The sequence below is a fragment of the Dasypus novemcinctus genome, chromosome 20, assembly GCF_030445035.2.
Source record: "Dasypus novemcinctus isolate mDasNov1 chromosome 20, mDasNov1.1.hap2, whole genome shotgun sequence".
Classification (NCBI taxonomy): Eukaryota; Metazoa; Chordata; class Mammalia; order Cingulata; family Dasypodidae; genus Dasypus; species Dasypus novemcinctus.
Genome location: NC_080692.1, coordinates 23,222,132 through 23,235,314, shown reverse-complemented (window position 1 = coordinate 23,235,314; position 13,183 = coordinate 23,222,132).

Sequence of the window (13,183 nt, the reverse complement as noted above, 5' to 3'; positions counted from 1 at the left end):
CGTTTCATTAATAAGTTAGGCCTCCTTACGCTCCCCCATAAGCCTTAGGGGTGTGAACAGCAAAGGAATGGTGACTTTTGTTGCCAACTATTTTTGAACTCTTGACTTGCCCAACCCTTCTTGCAAATTCTGGCAATTCCATACAACTCCAGAGACCTGAGTCCACTACTAGACGTTGGGAATGGAGCCAAATGCCATAGTGGAATTAGAGTGCTGGCAACATGATTCCCAATCTTTTTGGGGTCAAAGACCCCTTGGACAACCCAATGAAAGCCACATGGCCTCTTCCCAGAAAGGTACATGTATGCATACACAGACACACACATGCAAGCACACACAGACACACATATGCAGGCAGGCACACACACACACACATACACTAGGGTGTTATTTAAGACAACTTGTACTGCCCTGGTACTCGGAACTCAGAAGAAAGGATCCTAGAGGACCTCTGTTGGGCCCGGCATTAACCCTTTAGTTTCTGGATTAGGGGGATATCTTTAGGGTTCCTGGAGAGTGGCCAGAACAGCTTGGGTGATGGGGCACAAAGAAGATCTGAAACAGTCAATTTACCACCGAGTGGAGGCATTTGTACTGGTGCAAATCACCTAATAGCAGATTTACAGATCTACATATAATTTTACATACAAATTTAAGGGATTTAGTTCATGGGTATCAAATAAAGAATCCCTGTTTTATTGGAATTTCCTTCAGGAAATAAAAGAAAATAAAGCCATCTGGGTTATTTAGGGATTTAAGTTATTTGTTTCTGCATCTGAAAAATGAGTGAATGTGACTCATCTGCTATCTAAAGTTCCCTTCACTTTGTAAAATCTAAATTCAGTGATTTTGGGGGGAGAGGGGCTGCACCTCTTGTGCTGCTTAATTGTTTACAAAGTTCAAACGCTGCCTCCTCAAACCCTTTTATGGAACTGACCAGGGTATAAATAAGATGGCTTGGGGTCAACCATGCAGAATAGCTTGCTAAAATGAGTCATGAATTGCCATGAGTTAAAAACTTGTTTTGTACTCATGGGAGTTAGAAGACTGCTGGTCACCGTGGTTTGTAAAATGACCTTTCCTGGGTTTGAATGCTTTGTTGAGTCACACTTTGGCCCCTGTTACTCCAGGCAAAGCAATCCCAGTTTCTTTAACTTTTCTAATTCAGTCCTATTTTCAACCTGAAATAAATTAGCCCAGATTTAGACCAGAAACTCCAGTAAGGGTCTGGCCAAAGTGAGTCAAGAGAGGGTACATGGGCACACAAATACACACCCACATGCACGCTAGTAGAACGCTTTCTTTCAGTCACTCACCTACACAGCTGCACAACAGATAACGGACAATCTCTTTCTCCTTCAAAATTCAAGTTGCGTTTGAAATCTCACATTCTCTGTGAAGCCAAGCCCACCTTTTTGCACAGCTCTGTTTTATTCCATGTTATTCCACATGCTTGATGCCCCTGGATTTGTGCAGTGCGGTGGTGCTACATGATACTTTCTTTAAAAACTCAAAAGATGCTTAAGCATTTCCCCATCTATCCAAACTGAAAGCTCCCAAGTTTCCTGCCTCCTTTGGGATCCAACACATGCTCGTACTCTCTGCATTACATTTCCCAGTTTCAGCTCTCTCTGAGATTGTCCATTCCTCAGTACAGCCGGGTTTCTTCTTCCAAACATATCCAGTTGCAACCCTAAGATCATCTATAAGCCTTCAATGAGGATGCATATTACTCATATAGGGGCAGTAAAGAGACAAATCTTGCAAGAGCAGAGGCCATTACTGGATACCAGAGGAAGTAAGGTTGGATAGAGAGCTGGAGGCCAGATTCTGGGGCACTGGGAAAGCCAGGTCAAGTTGGGATCTCATGTGGTAGCATGCAGGAAGCCACTGAAGGTGTTGGAGCGTGGGTGTGTTAAGAAAGGCCTCCGTGACCTCATCGATGCTGGCAGTAGGTTTCTGTACCTTGCCTGACCTCTAGCCATCCTCATACTAGTTCCCCACCTTTTCGCTCATGTGAATATAGCTCATTTTTCCAGGGATTTGGAAATGACCGTGATGAAGAGAAGATACAGATTAATGAGGTCATGAGTTCCTCTAGGATCATTTCACTGATGAGTGCAGAGACTTCCATGTGTCCTACTTGTACACACAATGAAAAATTTAAGCTGAGACTTAACATTATTTTTCTTAGAATTTTAGAGCGAAACCTTAACCATCTGAGGCAGGGTGCAAAGGCCCTCCTGCGATTGATTTTCAGGTGTGACCAGCTGCACATCAGCTCATCAGGCCACAAAGTAAACAACTCCACAAACCCAAGAGGAAGGGCAAGTTTTTTTTCCCCTTGCAGAAAAACCTACATTGGCAGCCACCGCCTTAAACGCCTGAAAGCAGACCCTTCTTGGGACTGTTTTCCAGGATGACACTGGAGTGGGAGAGGGATCAATGGCCATCAGGAGAATGTGTGAAATGCTTTCATGGATGGAATCAGAGCCCCTTGCCAGGCAAAGGGCAAGCCCAGAGCGGGTGGCATGCTAGTATTCAACATGGTGCTTGCAGATGATGTCAGGACCTACCGTAAAGGAAAACCCGGCCTCCAACGGTAGGCAGAGGTGACAGGCAAAAGAACAAAGTAGTCTGGTCTGTTTCATTGATGTTTTTAACTAAAATTCCAGAAAGCAAATGTTTCAGAGGAAGAAGGCAGAGTACGGAAGCAGACTCAGGCTGAGCTAACACTGAGAGCTTACTATGTACCAAGCATTGAGCCAGATGTTTCACGGGTATTCATTCATTCATTTCATCTAAGGAATAACCCTATAAGAACTAGGCTATTACCAGGTCCCCTGTTCACATGAAATGTGGAACTTATCTGAATTAAAAATTTTTATCTGTTTGTCTTTATCTTTTTAAAATTTTATACTTTTTAAAAGTATAATTTACCTACAATAGAATGCACCTATATTAAGTATAGTTCAATGACTTTTAACAATTATACATCCAAATAACCAGCTCCCTGAGTAAGATGTGGACATTTTCATCACCTTGAAATTTCGGGGCCCCTTTCCAAATCGAAAACCTTCTCCCCAAAAGGCAACCACTCTTCAGATTTCTATTACTTTTGATTAGTTTGACCTATTCTTGAACTTAATACAAACGAAATCACACAGAATATATTCTCTTGCATGTGCCTTCTTTCAATCAATATACTATTTTTGAGAGTCATCCATGTGGTTGTGTGTGTCAGTAGTTTATTCCTTTGATTCACTGTATGACTATATCATAGTATGTTTATCCATTCTTGGTGATGGACATTTTGGATTGTTTCCAGTTTGGAGCTAATATTGCTCAGTCTGCTATATACATTCTTATTCAACCCATTTCGGCCTTATGTGTTCATTTCTTTCCAGTAAATTCCCAGGGGTGAAATTGTGGGGTCATAGGAAGGGTGTAATTTCATAAGAATTTACGGAGCAGTTTTCTGAAGTGGTTGAACCATTGTACCAGATCTCCTTAGAGATTTCCAGTTGCTCCTCATCCTTGCCAGCACTTGGCATTGACAATCTCATTGTGATTTTAACTAAATTTCCCTGATGACTTATGCTGTTGCACACCTTTCCATAGGCTTGTTGTCTTTTTTTTTTAGATTTATTTTTTATTTATTCCCTCCCCCCTCCCCCCCAGTTGTCTGTTCTCTGTGTCCGTTTGCTGCTGCATGTTCTTCTTTGCTTCTGTTGTTGTCAGTGGCACAGGAATCTGTGTCTCTTTTTGTTGCGTCATCTTATTGCGTCAGCTCTCCGTGTATGCGGTGCCATTCTTGGGCAGGCCACACTTTCTTTCACGCTGGGTGGCTCTCCTTACAGGGCTCACTCCTTGCGTGTGGGGCTCCCCTACGCAGGGGACATGCCTGCATGGCACGGCACTCCTTCCGCACATCAGCACTGCGCATGGGCCAGCTCCACACGGGTCAAGGAAGCCTGGGGTTTGAACCGCGGACCTCCCATGTGGTAGACAGACGCCCTAACCACTGGTCCAAGTCCCCTTCCCCCTTATTGTCCTTTTTCAAACATCTGTGATGTACATAATCAAGCCTTTTGCTTTTTTAATAAAAATCTTTTTTATTCTCTTTTTTTAAAGATACATAGATCACAAAAAATGTTACATTAAAAAAATAAGAGGTTTCCATATACCCCACTCCCCCACTCTCCCTCCCCCACTCTTTCCACATCAACCTCTTTTATCAGTGTGGCACATTTATTGCATTTGATGAATACATTTTGGAGCACTCTACACCACATGGATTATAGTTTATATTGTAATTTACATTCTTCCCCAATCCATTCGGTGGGTTATGGCGGGATATATAATGTCCTGCATCTGTCCCTGCAATATCCCTTTTTAAAATATTGAATTGCTTGTCTTCCTCATTATTGCTTTGTTGGTTTTCTTATTTATTCTGGATAAATGTTTTTTGTCAGATAATGTATTGAAAATATTCTCTTTCAGTCTGTGGCTTGCTTTACTCTTTCCTAATGGTATTTCCTAAGAAGAAGAAATTTTTAATGTTAAGTTTAATTTATCATTTTTAAAAATTTTATCGTTAGTGTTTTAGTGTCTTAAATGAGAAATTGCTGCCTATAATTATAAATATATTCAAGCTTTATAGTTTTAGCTTTTGCATTTTGATTTATGCTCTAGGTCAAGTGAATTCCTGTGTGCAGTGTAAGATAGGATTTGCAGTTCTTCCTTTTTCTTATATGGAAAATAGTTGTTCTAGCATAATTTGTTAAAAGACTTTCCTTTCTCCATTGAATTGCCTTGGTGACTATCAAAAACAACAACAACAATTGACCATATATATGTAGGTGTTTTTCTGGACTCTCTATTGTGTCCCAGAGATCTTTTTGTCAAGTCTATATCAATATCACCTAGTCTTGATTGCTGCAACCTTATAATAAGTATCAAAATAAGGCAGTATTTTGATACTTATATTTGAATAATTTAGTTCTATTGCATTCCCATATAAATTTTAGACTAAGTTTGTCAATTACTACAAAACAGAGTCTTCTGGGAATTTCATTAAGATTTCCCTAATTTTTTAATGTAAGATACAACTCCATTTATTCCATTTATTTAGATTTTCCTTCCTTCCTTTCAACAGTGCTTTGTAGTTTTCAGTGGAGAAGTCTTACACATTATTCATTCAATTTATTTCTAAGTATTTTCTATTTTGAAGCTTTTGTAAATAGTATTTAAAATTTTTATTTTCAATTTTTATCAGTATACAGAAATACAGTTTTTATAAATTGACCTTATTTCATGTGACCTTACTAAATTTACTTATATTTCTACTACTTTCTTGTTGATTCCTTGTGATTATCAATAAATAAAATCATGCTATGTGTAAAGAAGGAAAGTTCGACTTTTTTCTTTTCCAGTCTTTATCTCATTTATTCCTTTATCTTAGCTGATTAGTCTAGATTCTGACTCTACAAGTTTGCTATTTCTAATTGTTTCAAATCAGTGACATCATACAACATTTGTCCTTTTGTGTCTCGCTTATTTCATTCAACTTGGTATCTTCAAGTCTCATCCATGTTGTCACATGTATCTAGGACTTCATTCTTTTTCATGGCTGAATAATAATCATTGTATGTATATAGCACATTCAATTTATCCATTCATTGGTTGGCAGACACTTGAGTTGCTTCTATCTTTTGGTAATTGTGAATAATGCTGCTATGAACATTGGTGTTCAAATATGTGTTCAAGTCCCTGCTTTCATTTCTTTTGGGTATATGCCTAAGAGCTTGTGCTTTTCAAAGCATCTAGTGAGATGCTACAAAATCTGCCCAATGGCTGGTATCATTGAGATGCTGCTGCCTGCACTGTCATAGCAAGCTTCCTAGAATTAAGTGGGTTGGGGAAGACAGGAGCCAAGGAAGGTATCAGGTATGTGTAAATGGAAAGACACGTTTCCTTCAGAAAGCTATTGGGAGGATCTTGATTATCAGTCAAAACTCACTCTAATACCTGGAGAACACAGTTCATCTCAAACTGAAATGTACTATAAAGAATGTTGATTAGAGATACTCATGCTCTGCATCAAGTTCTGCTATGTATTGAATGCCTAGCTATATATAACATTTCAATCTCTCCATGTTAGTAAACCTTACTGAAGATTACATAATCAATGGTTAACAATCGAAATACAAACCTCACCTTACTAGTGGGTCATCTTTATTTTCTCCTTTGTCTATGTGGATTATCCTACAAAAACAAGTGTCCCATATAAATTTCCTTCTAAGAGGAAGTGGTTTCAGAACACTTTGTAAAAATATAATAGAAGCCAATCGTCAGGAAAAAAGCAATAATAATAATGAGAGAACTGGGCCCAATTCTCTTGCTCCACTTATGACTCATCTAGTACTTATCCTTTAAGGCCACAGAAAGGAGCAAGTTCTGTTGAAATGGAAGAAGAATTCTCCAGAAACAATTTTAAATTTAAGGTCAGCATAGTATCCAAAGATTAAAAGCCAACTTTTGATCCGTAGAATAAGTATGTTAAATAATAGTCAAAGCAATAGGTAAAATCATGCCTTGGTGTATCATGTCATTAACATAAGGGTAACCTCTAAATTCAAAAAGTATGCTATATTTATTTTTTGAAAAAACAGTAATAATAGAAATGATAACACAGCATCTTGTTTAGAACCCCGCTTCAGACAAAAAGTTCAAGAAAAATCCATATTCCTTTGTCTGGGGAAAATTAGTGCAACTTCTGAATGGTGCTAAAGTGCATGTGTTTCTCATTTTTCCAAGATATAAGCTCTGCAGACCCTATTCAGAAGGGCAATCAGATGTCAATCTGTCAACCTATCCCCATCTCCTTCACACTAAATGAAGACCTTGTAGAACTTCAAAGGAGTCCGTTAATGTTGAAAGCTCAGACCAGGCCACGGCTGAGGGAGCTGTGACCTGGGGAAGGAAGGTCCTCACAGCTCCACCACTGCAGCCCAGCAAGGAATGCACATTTCCCCTCCTCTGTTGGGATCTGGGCCACAGTGATTCTTCAGCCTGAGAATCTCTTTCCTTTCTTTCTCTCTTTTTAAAAAATGAGTACCCAACAGCTGGTAACAGATTCCTCAAATCCCTTCTTTGTTTCTCCCTGAAGTGATGATGAATTCATGGGTTTGGCCTAAGGAAAATAAACCCAGGACTTCCGGCTGCTGGATTCTGTACTTTGTTCCCCAGATTAGAGGAAAGGCTTATTCCTCTTTCAAACATACCGAATTAGCCCCAGATCAAAGTTAAAGTCCTTGAAACGAGTGATAAATGATAAGACCCTCTGGCCCTCGGCTGTTCCTGAAAGGGCTTCTGTGGTGAGAAAGCAAATCTGGTCCCAATAGTAGTAGCAGAAATGAAGTACTTTATAATCCTATTATAATGGGAAAAGAATCAGGCCCACAGGGTTCAAGTTGATTTTACTTCACTGATCATTAGGTTTGGGGAGCACAGTTGGTCATAGGGTATATCTAAACGTGTATTTAGTGAATGGAGTGCTGGGGTTATTTTTTGTCATGACTGTTAACATTTATGCTAAGAAATGTTAAAGCAGTATCATTCTGAATAATTTGAATCATTGAGGGAATGGGACTTTCTGGTGAGTTTGACTTTTTTCATTGCTAGGAGGTTATTTTCCTTCTAACTCATGTTGAAAATGTTTATGTGATTATGAGCTGACCTCATTGGGAAGCAGAAAGAGCATTCAACTAAGAGTCAGAAAAAGTGATTGTAACCCTGACTCTTCCATAACCAGCTGGGTGACATGAACCAATTCGTTTTCCCTCTCAGAACTTCAGTTTCAAATCTGTCCCCCAGGAGGGCTGGACTAGGTAAATTCTAAAGCCCTTACCCACATGACTGTCCATTTCCTTGCCTTAGTGACAGTGGACTCCACTAACTCTTTCTTTGGTGTGAAGGATCTTGCAGGAGGATCATCATGCTGAGCATGACTCATAAAACTGGAGCTGGAGAAGGAACAGGAGATTGGACTGGATGTGTCCCTGCCCATGGAAAGCACATGTGGTTTTGTTTCAGGCCAAAATCTAATATTAATTTGATAATTCAATTTAATAAGCATTTGCTGTGAGCAAGTAACTGTGCTAGGTGTTGTAGATACCACGAAGAAAACAAAACGTTGAGTTTGCCCTTCAGGAACTCAGTAGGAAAAATATGAAATACATAGATAGCAACACTTGAAGGCAATCTGTGACCAGTGCTCACCAAGAGGGGAAAATAATTGAGGGGTTATTTGGGTGGAAGATGCACATACTAAAGGAATTTGGCCAAAAATGTTGAACAGATAGTTAAAGGAAGTTTGTTTCCTAAATTCTGCTTTGTTTAAAGAGTAGCTTCAAAGGGGAAAAAAGTCTCCATTGAATAAGGACTCTGGTTTTTGACCTTTGGAGTTCATTGCTGCAATTATTAACCAGGACCATGATAGCCAAATGGGCCCTTGTGGGTCTCTTGAGCCTGCATCTGAAAGATTGCATGAATGTCCAGGCTTTAAAGTCACAGCTTGGCATTAAAACACTGATTTCCTAATGGAAATGCCAAGCATGATTAAGAGGAAAGGTTTTAGAAACTTTTCCCAGTGGATCAAGGAGAACAAGAGACACCCATCCTTTAGAGGCAGGTGGGATACATCCTGGCCTTTGGGCAAGGCAGGAGATGCCCACTGTGGGTCTTCTTCTGAGGCCCATATTTCAAGGATTACAGGGGTACACTTCTAAGGGCTTGGTTAGCAACGCTTCTGAAGGTTGGGATTCTTATCATCACAAAAGCCACCAGTCAGCAACCCCATTGCTGCTCACTGGTTTCCTGAAGTGGGAATTGTTCCACTCAGAGAACAGTCTTTACAGTAGCTTCCAAGAGCACCAGTCTGGGATTCGGTTTTTCTGTATCACGATCCTCATAAACTGGCTCAAAATAGGGCCATGCCAGCCAGGCGAGCTTGGGCTAATATGGTTTAGAGTTTATAGAACAACTAGCCTGGTCTCTTTCTTTTCTGAATAAGGATTTGTTGGTAAATGAAACAGTATGCTTTTGCTGTCAGAGACTGTTATGGAAAACAAGATCACAAAATAAGCTCGAGATAACATTGACATGGACTGAAAATTTGCACTTGGGAACAAAATGAAGTGGATGGGGGTTGGGGGTGGCCTTCACCAGACAAAAGTTGAGTGACCGTGATACCGACAGACTTTTTAATATGAAATTATTACCTTTTTAAAATGTGTAATATAACTCTTATGGGCTGTAAGAGGTGGGTGCTAATCTTTGACATGCAGGTGAAGGGGAGTGTCTTCATGGTATTCAGAAGAGGGAAGGGAGGGGAGAAGTAAAGGTCTGAAGTTAGTCAGCTGTATTGGCCACTTGTAAGGTAGGCTGACAACGTAAAATCAAGGGGCCTCAGAGTGTAAACACTGGTAAAACATTAAGGATATACATAAAGGGTGGGGGACTGAGATTTTTACTTCCTTTATCTAGTAGTCTGTGGGGCAAGGAGCTTTGTCTGTGGAGGTGGCTGGTGGCTGATGACATGTATCATGACCATGGAGCATGTAGTTCTCTCTCCCATGGGCCAGACTGGGGGGTGGGCATTGGGGGTTTCATGGCTTTGTATGTAGTGAAATTTATTTCTTCATTTTATTGCAGGGGGTGGGAGGGAGCACCTTTCTTACCTGGTCAACATTGAGGCAGTAACTCTCTTTCTGATCTTTCAATTATTGATGCTTCGTTTGAAGAACTTTATTCCAAATTAACTGATTCTAGATCAAAGGGAGAATTTCCCTACGCCAGAGGGCAACTTTCATTCAGTTTGCTTCATATTTACATGTTGAGATGTCTACTGAAATCTCCAGCTTTTACCTCACCCTCCCTGGGCCCATCCCTGGGTAGAACTAGTGTATCAACAAGTGAATGCAGTTCAGTCATTCTCCTTCTCTCTTCTTCCGGCCCCATACTCACGGCTATGCCATTGGGTGTGTCTACTCAGCAGACAGCATTCCCCCTAAGCTACTTGGGGAGGTCATAGGAAGCAAAGTTGAGGCCACGTGTCCAATCACTTACTTGAACTCAACTTCATTAATTAAAAATAACATTTAATAAGGAATAGAGGTGGCTCAAGTGATTAGGGGCCTCCCTCCAACATCAGAGGTCCCAGGTTCGGTTCCCAGTGCCTCCTAAAGAAACAGGGAAGATGAACAGACACAGCAAATGCAAACAATGAGGGGGTGGGGAAAAATAGATAAAAAATAAACCTTTTAAAGAACAGCAACATTTTGATATCTACCTATGCCTGGTGCATTCTGAGGTAATTTTTAGCTAGAAATCTTAAAGGGTATGATCAATTATTGCCCACAAACCTCAATATCTTGGGTTGTGCCTACAGTGAATCCTGTCTTTCTGGCCCTTGGCTACTTGTTTGACCACAACTGCAATGAATTCCATGAAGGCACTGCTCAAGAGCCCTCCCTTTACACTTCTGCAGCCTCCTCACCCCTGCTGTGTCCTCTCTGCTCCCACCTTGGTATTTCCCATTTTTGGGTGAAGCATAAAACATCAGGGACTGGCTAAGTGACCCCAAATACACACCCTGGATATGCAAGGAAGTTAATGCACTTTGGGATAACCTTTGGTCAGTGGGACACGGGAACTAGTGGGCACGTTTCTCTTCTTTCCTCCTCTTGTATGGGCTGTCCTGGGATACAGTAGTTGCTAAGTTCTTTCAGAAGATTCCCTTCAAATCAAGCAATGAATACTGCTGGACACCAAGCAAAGACCAACAATATAATACAAATACACCATATTTGCCTTCTCTCCATCCCTGTCTCATAAGCCTTTCTCTTCACTTCTGCTTCCCAAATAAATTACCAAATAAACTTTTGACTCAGGCTCTACTTTCAAGGGAATATGAGCTGAGGCATAGTCTAGAAGCTCCAAGATTATAAAGTCCTTGAGGAGAGTACTGTGTTCTTGAACTGTGTACCAGTCTACTCAGCAAAATACTTGAATGGATTGGCATGCTTGCACTTCACTAAAGGCTGCAAGAGGGATGAAGAGCCATCAGGCTCAGTGCTTTTCCTCTATTGACTCAAGTCAGAGAGATAAGAGGCAGGTCCTTGAAATGCTAAATAATCATAATAGCCAGAGATCCATAACACAGGGATATTATCTCCAAACGTCATCTCTTCCACACTCTTCTCTCTAGGACTGCATATCCCCAACTCAAGTGGAAATATAATTGTCTTTAAACCATCTCCAAAGAAGGAAACTTCTCAGCCTTGTGGTAGTGCAGGATAGGGAAATCGGTAAAGCTTGAGAGCGACTGCCACCCACAAGGCAGGACCCCATCTGGCCTCAAACCCACACCATCCTGTCTTTTCTTTTCTTTTTTTTGTTTTTAAAGATTTATTTTTATTTATTTCTCCCCCCGCCCCCCGCCAAGTTTTCTGTTCTCTATGTCCATTTTGCTGCATGTTCTTCTTTGTCCACTTCTGTTGTTGTCAGTGGCATGAGACTCTGTGTCTCTTTTTGTTGCACATCTTGCTGCATCAATTTTCCGTGTGTGTGGTGCCATTCCTGGGCAGGCTGAACTTTCTTTCATGCTGGATGGCTTTCATTATGGGGCGCACTCCTTGTGTGTGGGGCTCCCCAACACGGGGGACACCCCTATGTGACGCAGCACTCCTTACGTGCATCGGCACTGCGCATGGGCCAGCTGCACATGGGTCAAGGAGGCCCAGGGTTTGAACCGCGGACCTCCCATGTGGTAGACGGATGCCCTAACCACTGGGCCAAGTCTGCGTCCCAATCCTGTCTTTTCTATATCCTTCTATCAACATATCTTTTCAGGAATGTATTTTAAGCTGCTTTCCACCAAGAAATAATTCTATAGTTCTCTTTTTTTTTTTTAAAGATTTATTTCTCTCCCCTTCCCCCACTGCCCCAGTTGTCTGTTCTCTGTGTCTATTTGCTGCATGTTCTTCTTTGTCCGCTTCTGTTGTTGCCAGTGGCACAGGAATCTGTGTTTCTTTTTGTTGAGTTATCTTATTATGTCAACTCTCCGTGTGTGCAGCACCATTCTTGGGCAGACTGCACTTTCTTTCACACTGAGCGTCTCTCTTTATGGGGCGCACTCCTTGCACATGGGGTTCTCCTACGTGGGGGACACCCCTGCGTGGCACGACACTCCTTGCGCGCATCAGCACTGTACATGCGCCAGCTGTACATGGGTCAAGGAGTCCTGGGGTTTGAACCGCGGACCTCCCATGTGGTAGACAGATGCCCTAACCACTGGCCAAGTCTGCTTCCCTTCTATAGTTCTTATATCCATCAGATGCAACACTTGATTCTTATAACAAATAAATGTATCTGTCTACAACTACCTATTTTTAGGACATACAAAATAAGGCTCTTCTGAATATGAAAGATATGAAATGCATAAAAACACATGTGTTTCAATAGGCAAATGCTCAGGTGCAACTTTACAAGAAGAAACCAATGTTCCCACAGATTTCCAAAGTGCCTCCTAGGAGATTGCCTTGATTCTCTTGAAGGTTTCTTGTGTTGGTGACTGATAAAAGCCAATGTGTTAATCCTCCCGGAGACATCTGGACTTTGACAGGAGACACACCTTAAGCCCAAAGAGCTTTAGCATCATCCTGCATTAGAGGAGGCATTTGACAGAGAAGCCGGCAGATCTCATCAACAACCCTGTGAATTGAACCAACCTTTCCTCCTACCTACACGGCAGCCAAGTCAGTAAATCCTTGAGCAAATCTGCACATCACCATCCTGCTTGGAACCCTGCAGTGGCTCCCCAATGACCTTAGGCAAAAGGTCAAAGCCTTATATTTTGCTTCCCAGCTGAGGACTAGGAGGGCCAGAGGGGGAAGTGATTGACCCTGGGCCATTGGCACGTGAGTGAGAGAAGTAGGACCAGAGCCCAGTCTTCTCTTCTGGGGCCTGTGCTCTTCCCAATACACCACAATGCTTCACAAAGGTGTCCCAAGTCCTCGTCCCTGAAAAGACAGGTAAGCATAATTAGAGGCAACATCTTTTCTGTAGTGATTTGAATGTCATCCTTCTGGGAAGCCAAGGATGCCCAGCTGAAGCCCCT